Source organism: Elephas maximus, chromosome 21 (genome assembly GCF_024166365.1).
Source record: "Elephas maximus indicus isolate mEleMax1 chromosome 21, mEleMax1 primary haplotype, whole genome shotgun sequence".
In the NCBI taxonomy this organism is placed as follows: Eukaryota; Metazoa; Chordata; class Mammalia; order Proboscidea; family Elephantidae; genus Elephas; species Elephas maximus.
The window spans coordinates 73,929,522-73,944,864 of NC_064839.1; positions in this window are offsets into that span (position 1 = coordinate 73,929,522).

Here is a 15,343-nt window from a genome sequence, read left to right on the forward strand (position 1 = left end):
CTGAGAAAACACTGATGTCCGAAAAAAGTGATAATTTAGTGGCTCTTGAAACCATAGATGTTAGAATTGAAAACAGCCATGAACATGTGGGTGAAACCACTTTTTGGGTTTTTATAGGTACTTATTTTCCCATATATTAAAACAGTCACATATTAACATATTAATACATCTTGATAATTTTAGAAAAGTGAAAGAAAGAAAAAAAAAAACATTTGCCTTCTTCCACTATCATTTTGAATTATCCCTCTGGAATATGTCTCTAAAAAAATAGATATGCACCTATCTTACATTTAAGCTTATACATTACTTCCCTCAATGTTCTATCTACCTTACTTTCATATGGGATTACAAATCATTTTTAACAACCTTTTTAATATCTTGCTGTTGTTGTTGATGTTGTTAGCTGTTGTTGAGTCACCCCTGAATCATGGCAATCCATGCACAGTAGAAACAATGCTGCCCAATCCTAAGTCATCTCCATTATGACCTGGGGATTGGATGATCCCACAAGGTTTTCATTGGCTGAGATTTGCAAGTAGATCACCAGGCTTTTCTAGTTTGTCTTTGTCTGAAGCTCTCCTGAAAACCATTCAGCATCACAGCAACTTGCAAGCCTCCACTGATAGATGGGTGGTGGCTGCACGTGAGGTGCACTGGCCAAGAAAGTCCTGCATAGAAGACAAGAATTCTACCACTGAGCCACCATTGCCCCCATTATGATATCTTAATGACTACATAAAGTACCATCAAATAAACTCATAATAATTTACTTACCCCTTTTCTATGTGTTTTTTTCCTATGTACATTTAGATTTGTTTAAACTATGATAAATAATTTCAGTAAATATTATTTAATTGATTTTATAAGTAATTTGTAGTAAACATTGCACTAAGTGCTACATTTGCAATGATAGATAAGAAATAATAACTGGTCTCAAAGAGTTTGCTGTCTTCTTTGTCATAAAGTCTTTCATATTTAGGACCATTCCCTTAGGATGGATGACCAAATGTGAAAATAGGAAATGTTAAGAGATGTGAACACAGTAAAGATTCTTGATAGTTATCATCAAATTGGTTTCTTAACGAGGTCTACCAATTTACTACCTTTTCAGAAATACATGAAAGATTTCTTTTTGCCTTAAATTAATCCAGACACTTAATTATGAGTAACATAAAACTAACTCAAACTGGAATATGTTAAAAACAAAACAAACAAATAAGCTCAAGTAACTGAAAAATGAAGTGGTGTTGTTGGCTTCAGGTGTTGAGAGAGCCAGCGTCTCAAACAAGGGCATCTAGACTCAAGTCTCTCATCTCACAGCCCTGATTTTTTTCTATGATGGCTTTACTCAGGCCAGCTCTGTGCTTTGCCAATACAGATATTCCAGGTTTATATTCTTCTTGTTTCAAATATAGCAGAAAGAGAGCTAACTTTTCATTTCAGTAGTCTTAGCAAAAGCCATAGAATTGACTTTCATTGGCTTAGCTTGTGCCTTGTTAACCCTGGAACAAATCCCAGTGCAGTAAGATAACATTGCTGGGATTGCCTGATGTGATCTGGATGGGCCCCACCAAAAGCCATGATTGAGCACCTGGGAGGAGTTGTTTCTTGAAGAGAATAAGTCTTCTCTCATCAAAAGAGGGAGGAATGTGCCCTGGGAAGAGCAAAGTAATCAATATTCACTTAAATTGATGATATCCCATGCTTGGTAGATGAGAAAATTAAACTCAGAGAGGCGAAATTACTCAATGTCATTCTGCTAATTAGGCACAGAGCTGAAAATAGAACATAAATCCATGTATTCACGCTTCAGTGCTATTTGGATGATATTCTAATTCCCCTTTTCTTTATCAACAAATAATTGAGTACCTAAATACATAGGGTTCTGATCTTTCAATTAGTTTAAAATTTAGTGGAGACAAGGAATAATATGACAAGTGCAAAAAATAAAATAAAATAATAACTAGAAGGAAATAATCAATTAGGCTTGATAGAAGTGCAGGAAAACCTTACAGATAAGATGGCGGACTGAAAAGAATGAAAAATTATAGCACCCTTCACAGTAATGGGGAGTCCCTGAGTGGTGCAAATGGTTTAATGTGCTTGGCTGCTAACCAAGAGTTTGGAGGTTTGAGTCCACCCAGAAGAACCCCAGAAAAAAGGCCTGGCAATCTGCTTCTAAAGAATTAGTCAGGGAGCACAGTTCTACTCTGACACGTATGAGGTTGCCATGAGTTAGCGTTGATCCCACAGCAACTGATTAACTGGTTTCATTGTGATGGGCACGTTTTTTGGAGGAAGAAGCTTGTCATGCCCAAAGGAACTTTTTTCTCTGAGAGGGTCTCAGCCCCCTTTCTCCTACCATGAGGGCCGTGTGGTTACAGGAGTAATGCGTGTATCATGTCACTCTGAACCTGAGCCAGGGCTGGTTTGATCAGAGGTAGACATGTGACCTGAACTGGGCCAGTTGGGTTCTATCCTGTGGGAATTGGACAAGCCTGCTAAAGACAGCTCTGCAGTCTCAGGAAAACATCAGAGTGAGCTGGGGACTGGCCATGTGCACAGAGTTTGATGCTCAGAAAAAGAAGCAGGGTTAAGAGATTACCTCGTTCTAGAGGGATTCTTAGATTCCTGCTGGCTTCTCAGTTGAAAGTTCTAAGCTTTTGTGAGGCACAGGCATAGTTCCTGTATTTGGGTTCAGTAAAATACACCAATTCCTACATTTATTGAACTTGTTCAACTCAGTTATTAATATTTGCTGCCAAGAGCAAATATGGAACATGATATCAGTCCTGGCAGTCATCTCTCTTTGAATTGTGCTAAAAGTTGAATCCTAATATTTCCTTATTTTACTTCACACATTTCAAAAATCTTAGTGAAAACGTTGTTTTTAGAAGGTGAGAACTCTTTGCTTCCTTTGATCTACTGCTGTTAGCTGCCACTGAGTTGGCCCTGACTCATGGCAACCCAATGCACAATGGACCAAAATGCTGCCCAGTACTGCGCCATCTCCATGATATGTTGTAGATTGGATCATTGTGATCCATAGGGTTTTCACAGGCTGATTTTCAAAAGTAGGTCACTTAGACCTTTCTCCTTACTCTGTCTTAGTCTGTTCAGCATCATAACGACAAGAAGCCTCTACTGACGTATGGGCAGTGACCACACATGAAGAACATTGGCCAGGAATTGAACCTGGGTCTCCAGCATGGAAGGCGAAAATTCTACCACTGAATCATCAAAGCCCCATCTCTCCTTCCATAAGCTCTAGAAAATATATGGTATAAATAATTTTGTTGACAGTGCAGTCTTTTTAAAAAAGATGAAGTTTGAGCTAAATTATAAACTTTCTGAGTAAATGAGTCACTTTTTTAGGCTTTACAAAGTTTTGCCAAGTACCTAGAAGAAGATTTAGTTCATTGCTCATCAATAATATTGGATAATTCTCTTTTACAGGAACTTTGTATAAACATTTTACATACACAAGTCTTCTAGTAACGTACATATTAGTAAATAGCTAATTTTCATCTTCTTGTAGCTGAAACAACCAAATACAGTCCCGTAAATATTACAGTTCCCCAGGGAGCATCCAAGAGTTCAGCCCGAGGCAGTTTGTTAGTAGAAGCCCTGTATCTATATAAGGGCTGCATGTAGCCTAGGGAAAATCACTTTCAGCATTCCTGCTATCTTTCCATCAAACTTTAAGGGTCATGAGCAACCTTGAAGAGCAAAACAAGGAAGGAAGAAAGCCATGATGATATAAGTGGTGGGAGAAAATTCTCAGTAAGTCTTTACCTTCGCCAAGAAAATAAAAAAGGATTGTGGCGCTATTGCATGAATAGAAAAATGCAGTCACCTCTTTTTCCCAGTACCCATGTACCACTACTTCCCTAAACTTCTTTCCAATGGGGAATGGAAGTGAAGAATGGAAAATGGCATTCATTAACCTGTTCATGAAGCAAATATTTTTTGAGTATTATGTGCCAGGCATGGTGCTAAGCAAATAGGACTGCTGTTGTGAAAAGACAAATGGGTTTCCCTGATTTCACATAACTTCTACTCTATCCTAGAGGGAGATCCAAGCACATGGACAGGGAATTATAATATGGTGGTGTACATGCTGGGAGAGAGGAAGTGCTATGGAGATATGAAGAAAATCACATAATCCAGGAAAAGGAGACATTTTCCTGCAGGAAGTGCAACATCACTGCTAGAACATCCAGGTGAGGAAAGTGTCATGGGATGAAGAAGGGCTCAAGGAAAGGGAACTAACTACATGCCCAAAAACCCAGGGATGAGAGAGATCAAGGAAAGTTAGGGAGTCTGAAAGTCATCCAAAATGGCCGTCGCTAAAGTGTGAGATGAATAGTCCTAAGAAATGAGAGTGAAAAGGAAGCTTGGAACCAAATAAGCTGTGCTGGCAAGATTGACTCTATAGGTGAGTATTAAGAAGGGCAGTGAAATAAACAGTCTGTGTTTCAGAAAGTTTATTCTTATGGTAATATAAGGGCTCAGCGGCTAACTGAAAGGTTGGCAGTTCAAACCCACCCAGCTGCTCCATGGGAGGAAGACCTGGTGATCTGTATCCGTAAAAATTACAGCCTAGGAAACCCTATGGGGCAGTTCTACTCTGTCAAATTGGGTCCACAGCAGAACTGACTCCAACAACAACAGCAACAAACGATACAAAGAAGGGAGTCCCTGGGTAGTGCAAACAGCTAAGGCACTTTGCTGCTAATTGAAAGTTTAGAGGTTAGATTCCACCCAGATGTGCCTCAGAAGAAAGGCCTGGAGCTCTACTTCTGAACTATCAGCCACTGAAAACTCTATGGAACACAGTCCTACTCTGATATACACGGGGTTGCTATGAGTCAAAATCGACACCTCGGCAACTGAAAAAATATATATACAGAGAGAGAGATCTTGGAACGGGCACGAATCAAGGCAGAGAGACCAGGCGGCAGTTCAGCCACTGCGGACACTAGGCCAGGCTGTAACCCATACGCCCTGCCCTACAGGATCGCTGTGAGCTGGAAGCAACGCCACGGCAGTGTGTGCATGTTTGTTTGTTTGTTAAAAATAATCTGTGGTGGCCTCGGGACCCTGGTGGTCTAGTGGTTAAAGATCTCAGTTGTTAACTGAACAGTCGGCAGTTCAAATCCACCAGCAGCTCCTTGGAAACCCTACGGGGCAGTTCTACTCTATCCTATAGAGTTGCTGTGAGTCAGAACCGACTTAATGGCAATGGTTTTTTTTTTCTTTTTGGTAAGTGGCCTAATCAGGATTGCAGCTGAGATGGGGCAAAGTGGACAAATTTATGTTAGTGACCGTCAAATCACTTCATGCACCTGACGTGTGAGGTCAGCGAGCAATCAGCTCAATGGTTATACATTTCTTTCAATACTCCTGCCCTGCATCATCTCAAACAGGAAACTATGCCAGTAAATTATATTTCCCTCTTTCTTATTAGCTGACCAGTCAGAGCATAGTTATGACAATCAATTTCCATTCCTCCTTTTCCCAACTAAGAGAACTTTGATTTCGTCAGGGAGGCCGTGTGCCCAAAAAGCTGCTTCTTGCAGGTTCTCTCTCTCAGTCAGCTGGGGCCTTGCGGCATTCTAGCAATAGATGCAAACTCTCCTGGGTGGAGCTGGCTTAAAAAGAGGTGATTCAGTGCCACGTGCTTTGTTTCCATTGATTTTATCCCTTCTTCCTGTGTGGAATATAGATACCTCCACCACCCTGTGACTATGGGAACAAAAAACAAATGCCAGTGATGCTGCAGAAAGATGAAGAAGGAAACTGAGTCATAGATTACTTAACGTAACTGTGAACCAGCCCTAGTCGGCCTCCGTCCAGAGTTCCCATTGTGTGAGGAGAAAAAACCTTTGTTTGCTTAAAGTCCCTGCAGTTGGTTTCTTTTACGTGCAGCTGATCTGAGCCATAACTAAACTAGTGGTTTTCTTTTCCACTTGACAGAGCCCTCTGGTATTCCTTTTATTTTTCTTTTTTATTGAAGCAGTAAACTGAGTGTTCTTTAAAGGAACAAATAAGAAATCCACCTCAATTTTCCAAGCTGGCTTTTCCAGCCAGAGATTTGTGACGTAAACATTGAGGGTGATGTCCTTGAGGTTTCTATGAATTCAGCTGGGGTAATACATCTGCAAAAGTATCTGTAGGGATGTTTGGTTTCCTCTCAGAGGTCTGGCCATTTACAATTTTCACAACCACAAAGGGAGAATCAAAGTGAATTTGATTTATTCAGGTAAATAGACCCATTTCCACAGAAGAGTAGTGAAGAAAACAGGAAGAAAAGACTTAGCTTATCAATTAGACTTGACATATTGTTAAACAGGCTATCAATAACAGAGACCTTGTCTTTTTCTTGTTGTATTACAAACCTTGCATGTAGCTTCTGGCCTCTCTATTCATTCACTCGTGTATTTACTCTGTCAATAAACACTTACAGAGTCCCCATGCTAAACGCACTCAGGAATCCCTGCGTGGCACAAATGGCTAAGTACTCAACTACTACCCAAAAGGTTGGTGGTTCTAACCTTCCCAGAGGGGGCTCAGAAGAAACACCTGGTGTTCTGCTTCTAAAAGGTCACAGCCATGAAAATCCTACTCCGACACACATGGAGTTGCCATGAGACAGAATCAACTCGACAGCAACCGGTTTGTTTGTTTTTTATAGTAACTGCTAGCATTGTACTGGATGTTAGAAACCAAAGACAAAAAAAAAAAAAATTCCATCCCTGGCTTCCAGGAAGGTATAGTATGCCATGAGAAGGGACATTTAACAAGCAATAGTCTTGGTGCTGTGACACAAGTCTCCCCCTGTGTCCAGTGCAGTGGGACATACAGGGTGAGTGGATAGTTCTAATTAAACATTTTTAAAATATCCTTACAGGGTGTAACACTTGAGTCATACTTGTACCCCCAATGGTCTTTCCCAGGGTAACAAGGAAAGAGTGATTATGCCAAGCATATAAAGTAGGGCCATCAAAGGCATGAGGTAGGAAATGCCATCTGGCATATGAGGTTTCAGGGAATTAAAAAAGGAGAATGTCAGGAGATGAGGCTGCTTGGATAGGCATGAGGTGTCATGGACACATCGGCAAAAATGATGTGATTGAATTTGAAACCCAGGTTTTAGAAAGATTATTCTGAAAGCATTGTGTGAATTGATTAATGGGGTCTATCATAGATTGAACTCTGTTCCCCAAAAATATGTGTCAACCTGGCTAGCCCATGATTCCCAGTATTGCGTGACTGACCACCATTTTGTCATCTGTTGTGATTTTCCTATGTGATGTAAATCCTACCTCTATGGTGTTAATAAGGCTGTTGTGTTAATGAGGTGGAATTCAATCTGCAAGATTAGGTTGTGCCTTAAATCAATTTCTTTTGAGATACAGAAGAGAGAAGCAAGCAGAGAGACATGGGGACCTCATACCATCAAGAAACAAATGCCAGGATAATAGCGCATTCTTTAGACCCAGGGGCCCTGAGCTGAGAAGCCCCTTTACTGACAAAGATTGATGACAAGGACCTTCCCCTCAGAGCCAAGAGAGAAAGAAAGCCTTCTGCTGGAGCTAGCACCCTAAATTCAGATTTCTAGCCTCCTAGAGTGCGAGGGAATAAATTTCTCTTTTTTAAAGCCATCCACTTGCGGTATTTCTGTTATAGCAGACCTAGATGACTAAGACAGTGTCTCTCACTGAATTCAGAGAAATTTATTTTTGTCATGCATGTTTGAGATAATGAGACATTAAACTTTCCAGGGTGGAATGTATGTCTAATGCTGACAGAATAAATTTAAAAAATATGAAGAGTATAAATAAAAAAGCCTTAACTACTGATGGGAGATAAAACAAAGGCAGTTCCAAGGAAAATTCTCAAATTTCCTTCTTGAGTGACTGGATGAATTGTGATTTCATTGTTTGAGCAAGGAAATAGAGAAAAGGAAGTAGGTTTGAGGGAGAAATATTATCTATCTTGTTTTGCACTGAGCAACCATTTGGTCTGGTGGAAAGTACATTTAGGAGGAAAATGGACTTGAACTCAAGGCCAACGCTGCAGCATTTGTGGCCTTGGTCCTTTGACCAGTTTGAGTCAAGAATCCATCTGTAAAATAAAGATCATATGAACCTCTTCGTAGGATTTTTTTTTTTGTCTGACAATATATGTAAGATGTCTAACAGTGACTCATTTAATTGTGATGCTAACATTAGTAAACTAACTATGAAGGCCTTATGTGAGATCTATGTGAAATTCTCCAGTGAGTGTTAGAGAGGCTGGAGGCATTGCTATATCCATGCTTGTTTACAGTAGGTAAGACCCCTGGATGGAACAAAAGGTTTACATTCAGTGACCTAAAGGTTGAGAGTTTGAACTCACTCAGAGGCATTACGGAAGGAAGGACTGATCCATTTCTATTTCCATAAAGATGACAGCCAAGAAAACTCATGGTAACTCACAGAGAGTCACCATGAGTCGAAATGGACTCAATGGCAATGGGTTGTAGTAGGTACCCACCAAAGGTCTGTTAACATGAAGTTAATCTAACAATATGAGCGATTTAGTGATTGGCAAAAAAGGATGAAGGTCTTTAGCAAGGACGAGAAGAAAGGAACAATCTACTTGTAAACTCCTTTGTGCCAGACAAATTTACATGCTTTATCTCATTTCCATCTCTAACTTAGAAAAGTATGTGCTTTTATCTCTAATTTAACTAAGGGAAGTGAATTCAGAAGGATTAATTTACTTTCCAAAGGTTGCACAGCCAGTAAGCGACTGTGTTAGCATCTGAGCCCTCATTGACACAAAAGTCCTGCTATTGCAAATTGACCCAGCCGGTGTCATCACACTAGCATAGGTGTTATCCCCCCCGTCTCTAATCTTCCTTCCCTATATGGTACAAAACACTTTGATGAGGAAAGATACAAAATCAAATAATGACTTGGAGGTCCACAGTAGCATATGTCAGGGATATACATGCTAGAGAAGCAATAATACAAGTCTGCAGTAGAGGTTGGAGAAAGATTGGCATTTGGAATCGTGAGCACATCTTAGAATTGCTAAACATCATTTTTAGAAGGCCTAGAAGGTAAATAAAATAAGATTTAAAATAATGCTGTGTGTTCTTTATAGAAGAGTAAATGCCCTGGAGGAAATGTGCTAGTACATTCATAGAGAGGAATTCAATCTAGGATATCTTTGTTCTTGTGCTTAAACAGGAGTGATACATACTGCCCTCTACTGAGGGGCATGCATGAGCACATTGCTTACAGTTCAAAGAATTTACCAAATTGCTCTTTTATTTTTTTTTCTTACACTATGATAATACTCATCACATGTCTTGCTGTGGTGGCATGCATGTTGCTGTGATGCTGGAAGCTATGCAACTGGTATTTTGAATACCAGCAGGGTCACCCATGGTAGATAGTTTTTACCAGAGCTTCCAGGCTAAGACAGGTTAGGAAGAAGGGCTTAGCCTACTTCTGAAAAAATTGGCTGGTGAAAACCTTATGAATAGAGTCAAAATATTCTCTGATACAATTTCAGAAAATGAGCCCCTCAGGTTGGAAAAAAAAAAGGTACTCAAAATACAACTGGGGAAGAGCTGCCTCCTCAAAGTAGAGTTGACCTTCCTGACATGGATAGAGTCAAGTTTTGGGAGCTTCATTTGCTGATGTGGCATGAGAAAAGAATGAGAAGAAACAGCTGGAAACATTCATTAATAATCAGAACGTGGAATGTACAAAGTATGAATTTAGGAAAATTGGGAGTTGTCAAATGAAATGGAACACATGAAAATTGATATCCTAGGCATTAATGAGCTGAAGTAGATGGGTATTAGCCATTTCAGACAATTCTATGGTCTACTATGATGGTAATGACAAACTGAAGAGGACTAGACTCATGTTCATCTTCAAAAAGAACACTTCAAGATCTATCTTGAAGTACAGTGCTGTCAGCAATAGGATAATGTCCATACAGCTATAAGGAAGACCAGTTAAAAAGACTATGACTACACACCAGCCAAAGATGAGGAAATTGAAGATTTTTACCAACTTCTGCAGTCTGAAATTGATCAAACATGCAACCAAGATGCATCGATAATTACTGATGATTGGAACGGGAAAGTTGGAAACGAAGAAGGATCAGTACTTGGAAAATATGGCCTTGATGTTAGAAAGGATGCTGAATATCCTATGATAGAATTTTGCAAGACCAACAACTTATTCATTGCAAATACTTTTTTTTTCATCAACATAAAAGGCAAATTTACACATGGACCTCTCCAGATGGAATACACAAGAATCAAATTGAATACATCTGTGGAAACAGATGATGGAAAAGCTCAATATCATCACTCAGAATAAGGCTAGAGGCCAGCTTCAAAACAGGCCATCAATTGCTCAAATGCCAGCTCAAGGTGAAGCTGAAAAAATTAAAACAAGTCCATGAGAGCTAAAGCGTGAACTTGAATATATCCCACCTGAATTTGGAGACCATCTCAAGAATAGAGTTGAGGCATCAAACACTAATGACCCAAGACCAGGTGGGTTTGTGCGATGACATCAAGGACATCATACATAAAGAAAACAAAAAAACCAAGAAAAACCAGTGCCGTTGAGTTGATTCCGACTCATAGCCACCCTATAGGACAGAATAAAACTGCCCCATAGAGCTTCCAAGGAGATCCTGGCAGATTTGAACTGCCGACCCTTTGGTTGGCAGCCATAGCACTTAACCACTACACCACCAGGGTTTCCGAGAAAACAAAAGGTCATTAGAAAGACAAGGAAGAAAGAAAAGACCAAAATCGATGTCAGAACAGACTCAGAAACTTGCTCTCGTACATGGAGTAGCCGAAGCAAATGGGAGAAATAATGAAGCAAAAGAGCTAAACAGATATCAAAGGGCAGCTTGAGAAGACAAAGTCAAGTATTAATAATGAAATGTGCAAAGACCTGGAGCTAGAATACCAAAAGGGAAGAACACGTTTGGCATTTCTTAAGCTGAAAGAACTGAAGAAAAAATTCAAGCTACGAGGTGCAATTTTGAAGGAGTCTTTGGACAAAGTATTGAACGACTCAGAAAGCATCAAAAGAAGATGGAAGGAGTACACAGACACTGCACCAAAAGGAATTGGTTGACGTTCAACCATTTCAGGAGGTAGCATATAATCAAGAACTGACGGTATTGAAGAAAGAAGGCCAACCTGTACTGAAGGCATTGGGGAAAAACAACGCTTCAGGAATTGATGGAATACCAATCGAGGTGTTTCAACAAATGGATGCAGTGCTGGAGGTACTCAATCTACTATGCCAAGAAATTTGGAAGCAGTACATTGACACAGAACTGCCAGAAATTCAAGCTGGATTCAGAGGAGGACATGGAGGTAGGCATATCACTGTTGATGTCAGATGGCTCTTGGCTGAAAGCAGAGAATACCAGAAAGATGTTTAACTGTGTTTTATTGACTATGCAAAGGCATTCGACTGTGTGGATCATAACGAATTATGCATGACATTGAGAAGAACTGGAATTCCAGAAAACTTAATCGTGCTCCTGCAGAATCTGTACATAGACCAAGAGACAGTTAATCGAACAGAAGAAGGGGATACCGCCTCCTTTAAAATCAGGAAAGGTGTGTGTCAGGGTTGTATCCTTTTACCATACCTATTCAATCTGTATGCTGAGCAAATAATCCATGGAGCTGGATTATATGAAGAAGAATGTGGTATCAGAATCGGGGGAAGGTTCATTAACAACCCGTGAAATGCTGACGAAACAGCCTTGCTTGTTGAAAGTGAAGAGGAATTGAAACACTTACTGATGAAGATCAAAGACTACAGCCTTCACTATGGATTACAGCTCAGTATAAAGTATACAAAATTCCCACAACTGGACTAATAAGCAACATCAAAATAAACAGAGAAAACATTGAAGGTGTCGAGGATTTCATTTTACTTGGATCCATAATCAACTGTCATGAGAGAAGCAGTCGATAAATCAAATGATGTATTGCGTTGGGCAAATCTGCTGCAAAAGACCTCTTTAAAGTATTGAAAAGCAGAGACATCACTTTGAGGACTAAGGTGTGCCTGACCCCAGCCACGATATTTCGAATCACCTCATATGCATGCAAAAACTGGACAACGAATAAGGAAGACAGAAGAAGAATTCATGCATTTGAATTATGATGTTGGCGAAGAATATTAAAGATACCATGGACTGCCGAGAAGAACCAACAAGTCTGCCTTAGAATAAGTACAGCCAGAGTATTCCATGGAAGTGAGGTTGGTGAGACTTCATCTCATGTACTTTGGATGTGTTATCAGGGGGGACTGGTCCCTGGAGAAGGACATCATGCTTGATAAGGTAGAGGGTCAGTGAAAAAGAGGAAGACCTCAACGAGATGGATTGACACAGTGGCTGCAACAATGGGCTCAAGCACAGCGACAATTGTGAGGATGGTGCCGGACTGAGCAGTGTTTCATTCTGTTATACACAGAGTCTCTACATGGCAGAGCTAGCTTGATGAAGTCTAACAACGACAACATAACAATAACACCTCATATGCATACTTTATTTCCACATTTTTCACCCGTGACATCAAAGATTAGTAAATGGCTTTAACCCCCCCTTTAAAGATCCTGAAACCAAGATGGTCAATGAAACATCCAAGGGCATATAAATATCTAGTCATCACAGCCAGGTGCTCTGACTTCATCTTATTATTCTGTATAAAACAGCAGTTTCAATTATTGGAGCACACATGAATCACTCAGGAGGTTGTAAAAAACTGGCCCCATTCCCCATGTTTCTGACTCATTTAGTCTTGGGTGAAGCTCGTGAATGTGCGTGTTTACCAAATATCCGAATATTCTGAGTCAGGTCTTCCACTGACCCTGTTTTGAAAAACACTAATTTATAATCCTCTCATGTCTCCCAAAGTTCTTAGGAAAAGCTGATTCTGGGTGAACTTCGGCTTTCACTCCTTGTTTCCTTCCTAAAAACGTTGTTAACCTCGCAAGTCTCCGTTTCTTCATCTGGTTATTTTGCGAAACTTACAAACAAAAGTACATGGCACTTGCGTATAAGTAGTGAGTCTACATACGTGTTTTTCAACTGCATTATTATTTGTATTGTCACCAAAAATGAACAAAATGTCAGGTACGTGCTATTTTTCACAAGTTAAACATAGGAAAATAAGTCTTAAAGACTTCATAACAGCTGGAAAGAGCAAAACCTCACTTAAACCTGGATCCTCTAACCTCAAATCCAATTGTCATTCCAACGCGCACCCTGTCACCAGAAGCTTTTCTCAAAATTCTTACCCCATGTGTTTTTAACTAAGAAAGGCATGCTGAGTTCTCTCAATGCCCCAGGAAGTTTTGGTCAAACTCAAGGGAAAACTCTGGAATGTTTTCTCTATTCTTCATAGTAAACTACCTGACTTCCACAGATTGTTCTACAGACCTTGTCAGGTTTATTGTTTGGGTATCTTGAGACCCACACTTGGACCAAAGTGTAACTGTTGCCCTAATTTCAATCAGTCTCTGCCCAATACATGGCTATAATGTGGAACCCTATGACAGTACACATTTAAGGGGTTTCCTTGCTAGAAACACATTTATTTTTAGTTTGACGTAGAACGCCAGAGATTACATTTGACCAAAACTTCACCGCAATCCCCCTTTATCTGCCTCATAAATTACAAGAATGTTAAGATCATCACTATCTGATTTATGCTGAAATAAAATAAATTTTGAAGTAGTTTTACAGACACAGAAGTGTTTGTTACCAATTCTGTTTCTATCCTCTGCCTACTGAGAAAGCACTCCTCTCAGCCATTTTAACTTCTCTATCTCTGAACACTGCAACAAGAAAATGTGTTGGGGAATATAAACATGAAGAAAAAAAAAAAGAATTGTGGCTTTAGTTTAAGAATTTTACTTGTTCTTGAATAACAAACAAACATATATAGAAAATTGAGGGCTTTAAGAGAAAAGAGATATTAGACTATCATTAAAAACTAAACAAATTAAACAAACTAGAAGTACCTCCTCTGTGTTTGAAAAGAATCAAGAATTTTTCCTTGGTGTATTATTTTTGTTGTTACTTTTTCTCTTGTGTAAGAGAATAGACCAAGGAAAGTTTCATTTAAAAAGTATTTAAATACATCTGACATAAATTGTAACACTGTTTTCATTTCATTCAATACATTTCCGGTAGAAAGAAAAAACCTTGTGCTCAACTACAATCCATATTTTTATAAAACCTGATCCAAATATACTTTCGAACCTCAAATTACATTATTTCTAATATAATACAACTTGGTTCATTTCTATTTAATGTTGAGTTGATTTAAAAAATAAATCATTTTTTCCTCTCTCAAGATTCTTCCCATATCAATTATCAATGTTAAAAACATATTTAGTGGGTTTTTTCTTTTTCAATAAAACACCTCTTACAAAAAGCACTTTCCTAAGCCTTTTTCTTCAAAGGTAGGGATCAAAAGTTTTACGGTAGTTTTGCTCATTTTTTTCCTTTTGTCCAACCCATCCTTTCTCCAGAGTGCTTTGCCCTCTTCTGTCACCAGGGAGCTAAGCTAAGTCCTGTAGACTACTTCAAGCCGGGCTCCCTAACTGGCTGTTCCAATTGGACATCAACAATTAGAGACATCAATGCAGCAGATCAGAGTGCAGGGACAGAGGGATGTCTGGATATTTTTCCCAGCTCCCTCCATGCTTTGTGCCCCATCCTTGACCCCTGCTCCATGGGTCCAATTTTCATTGGGCTCTGTGGACACTAATTCTTCCACTTCTCCCTTTTACCCTATATTGTAAAGGTTTCCATTGTTTCTTACTTCTAAAGTAGCCTTTCCTCTAGTGATAGGGACACAATGTAGGGATTCTGCCAGTTACTAAGTGTATATATTCCAATGCTGCAATCAGAAACTAGGAAAATAACCACAGGATGTTTCCATGGGTCTTCAGGACCACAGTGACTTAGCTTTGGCCCCAAACTGCACTTGTCACCTGAATTCCAAAGTCAACGACCTACCAATGGACCATGGTAATCTTCTGAGTAACCAGAATTTAACAACTCCTGGAGGATGGGAGTAGTCACCTATTCCCAATGCAAAGTTAATCTGGTAAATGGATATTGTCCCTCTACTGAAACCTTAGAAGAAAATTTAGAGCATGTACTTAAGGTGATTTGTAGGATCCTTTCCTCAAAGGGAGCCAGTATCTCCCTTAATTAATGGACTCTGAGTTCATGAACTGGCTTAATTTTAGGAACTGGGTGAATGGCTGTGAAT